At 39.2% G+C, this 3,450-nt stretch overlaps 1 non-coding gene across 1 annotated transcript; it reads right to left on the bottom strand.

The window, feature by feature from the left end:
* Positions 1–200: 200 nt before the first annotated feature.
* LOC141676411 (small nucleolar RNA R71) lies at positions 201–307 on the bottom strand. The gene has a single exon (XR_012557002.1). It is a non-coding gene; the product is annotated as a small nucleolar RNA R71 (small nucleolar RNA).
* Between the last annotated feature and the right edge of the window lie 3,143 nt (positions 308–3,450).

The following is a 3,450-nucleotide window of genomic DNA, read 5'->3' as shown; positions in this document are numbered from 1 at the left end:
TCAGGGATTTCATCGAGATCTGCGACACTTTTAAATTTAATGATGTGACTGAATATGCTATCAAGCTACGCCTCTTCCCATTCTCTCTAAGGGACAAAGCAAAGTGCTGATTACACTCTCTACCAGCAGGGTCTATCACCACTTGGGAAGAAATTGCCCAAAAGTTTTTCACTAAATTCTTCCCTATGGCAAAGACTGCTGCAATCAAGAATGCTCTTACTTAGTTTGCTTAGCAAACTGGAGAATCTCTGTGTGAGGCTTGGGATCAATATAAGGAGATGCTAAGGAAGTTCCCACACCATGGCATGCCTGATTGGATTATTATCAACTGTTTTTACAATGGATTGGGTGCTACTTCTAGACCCATACTGGATGCAGCATCAGGAGGAGCCTTGTAGGCTAAAAGCTACGATGAATCTTATGAACTTATTAAACTGATGGCTGCTAATGAGTACCAGAATCCTTCCCAGAAGAATTAGGGAAAAGTCACAGGAATTCTGGAGTTGGACGCAGAAACTGCTATCGCTACCCAACTTAAGGCTTTGACGATGAAGGTGGACCCTTTGACTAATTATGGAGTCAATCAAATCACCAGTGTCTGCGAGCTATGTGATGCTGCCCATGAGACTGATCAGTGCGCAATTTCTAGTGAATCAGCTCAGTTTGTGAGCAACTTCCAGCGATCGCAGCAACCAGTGCCAGCCACCTATCATCCCAACAACCATAATCATCCTAATTTCAGCTGGAGCAACACTCAGAATGCGGTTTAACAGCCTTATCAGCAATATCCAGCTAAGCAGTACAACCCCACTAGTTTTCAGCAACGGAAATATGAACCAAGATAACAACTCCGGCTGCAACAAGCCAGCGAAAAATCTGAATTAGAGGAGTTGAAGCTTATGTGCAAGAGTCAAGCCATTTCTATCAAGACCTTGGAAAATCAAATTGGGAAAATTGCCAATGTCTTGATGAATCGTCAGCCTGGTACACTACCTAGTGACACTGAAGTTCCAGGAAAGAGGGAAGCTAAGGATCAGGTAAAGGCAATCACTTTAAGGTCTGGAAAGGTTACGAATCCCGAACAAACTCAAGAGTTGACTGAAGAAGCTGAGGCTGAGAAAGAAATAGAGCAGCAGAAAGTAGAAGTGGGACCAAGGAAGACTACTGTTGAGCACACTCCTCCTGAGGGTAATACAGGGGAGAAGCAGATCCATCCTCCACCGTCTTTTTCCAAGCGGCTGCAGAAGAAAAAGCTGGATAAGCAATTTGATAAGTTTCTGGAGGTGTTCAAGAAACTTCATATCATCATACCTTTGGTGGAGGCTCTTGAGCAGATGCCTAGTTATGCAAAGTTTATGAAAGGTATTCTCTCTCGGAAGGTGAAGGTAGATGACTTAAAGATAGTCGCTCTCACAGAGGAATGCAGTGCTGTGCTGTAATATGTTAGTCTCTTAACAATATAGCAAGAATTACAGAAGGGGGGTTGAATGGAATTCTTGAACCTTTTTCTTGAAATAAAAATGTTCAACTCGATTATAGATATATTTGTTTTGATTAGCACAATGCGGAATGAAAACTTAATTGAATCAAAACATAAGTAATTAAAAACAAGAGTCTTTAAAAACTTTCTGATGGATTTAAACAATTCCACCAGAGATATATATAATATATCGAGAGGACTCTGTGTGCAGAAATGCTCACAGCTGCTTACAAATGGAACTACTGAGAATACAAGAAATGCTAAAGGTTCTGCTTACAAAGATTTCTCTGTTTATGTGTTTTTCAGCTATCTCAGTTATTTTTCTATTTGCTACTCTCTTGGTTTATATAATACCAAGATTACAAAGTCAAAAAGACTGAACAAATATAAAATCTAACAGTCTTAAGCTTTGCTGCTTTTCTTCCTCTATTACCCAGTTAATGGGCTTCCACAGTGTGTTTGTATACATCTCGACGGCTGTGTGTCAGCTTTCACTGTTCAACTTCTGTTTGAATTCTTCATATAATCATCCGTCGACTTTCAGAATATCCGTTGATGATTTAATTGATCATCCGTCGACTGCTATATTAAACATCCATTGATAGTCATTTGATCATCCGCCGAAGGCTTTGTTAATCATCCGTCGGTAGCTATTTTGGCACTTGACTCTATATCACTTATGCAGAATTACAAGACATCAATTATGTACAATTAATCAACCTATTCTGCATATCTAGTTAAAGTCAACATGACTTATATGCTACTACAGATTTTATACAAAGGTGCATACATAACTGTGCTACAAACTTATTATTACATAAGCTACTTACTCGATGGATAATAAGTTAATCATCCGTCGGGACTATAATGAGTTATCCGTCGAGTGCTACATAATTACATTAAGTAAAATCTACTTAGATGTTTTATTTATGAAATCATCAAGTACACAACATATGCACAACTATCTCCCCCAATTTATTTCTACTGGAATTGTAGCCATAAATTAAGAGATACTTGATGATAACAAAACATCCTGAACATATATCTTTAAAGATAAGTAGATAAACTGAAAGTGCTTCAATTAATTAAAATATGCAAGGTTTGGCTCACAGTCAATTCAAGATGTTCCTCTAGCCTGAGCAGATTTTTCTAGTTCCTTGAAGGTCTGGATCTTCTTCCAAGCTTTCTGTTATTTTCTTCAATTTGATTCTGGAGCTGCCTGTGGAATTCTAGTTCATCAGATTCTGAGAGATCTAGCTTTTCTTGCATTTCCAAGAGAGTCTCATTGCTAGAGATACTCAGTTGGTCTTCTAATCTGAAGAATCTTCTCACACCCTTGTCATCCATGAATTCCATCAACCAGTAGGGCCTTAGATGCACTCTTCACCCTGTGTATGGGATGATTAGAGTCTTTGGGAGTGCATCTTTATCTCTAACACTCCTCAGCTCTTCAATCTTCTTCAATACTAGTCTTCTTGCAGTTACATTGAACCCAAAGTTTTTCTTGAAGGATGAATAGACTTTAATCAGCACAGCTTGGCTTTCTTGAAGAATCCTGTGAAGTGGCCACTGAATCTCCCTTCCTCCTTTGTTCTTGAACACCAACCTTTCAGGTAGGTTTATGTATGCATCAATTGCCCTTACTTCATCCGGTTCATCCAGATAAAGGTTTAGATCTGAAAATTCTTTGATGTCACACAAGTACAAGTAGTCTCCCCTGTTGACCTTGGGTTGAGCTTTAACTACTGACTTGGATTTGAGAGGTGACAGCTTCACTTTCTTGACTGCCCTTGACTTTGTCCTTTTTGGCTTGCTAAGGATTGGTAAGTTGAAGTCAGGAATTGGTATGTTATCCCACTCTATTAGCTTATCCTTTGGCACAATAGGTTCACCATGTATGTTCTTGTAGGGATCCACCACCCTTATATCTTCAAATACCATAGAGGGCTTTGATGCTTGAGTTGTAGCTG

This window comes from Apium graveolens, chromosome 7 (assembly GCF_009905375.1).
Source record: "Apium graveolens cultivar Ventura chromosome 7, ASM990537v1, whole genome shotgun sequence".
NCBI classification, from domain to species: domain Eukaryota; kingdom Viridiplantae; phylum Streptophyta; class Magnoliopsida; order Apiales; family Apiaceae; genus Apium; species Apium graveolens.
This window is presented reverse-complemented; position numbering and strand designations above follow the sequence as displayed.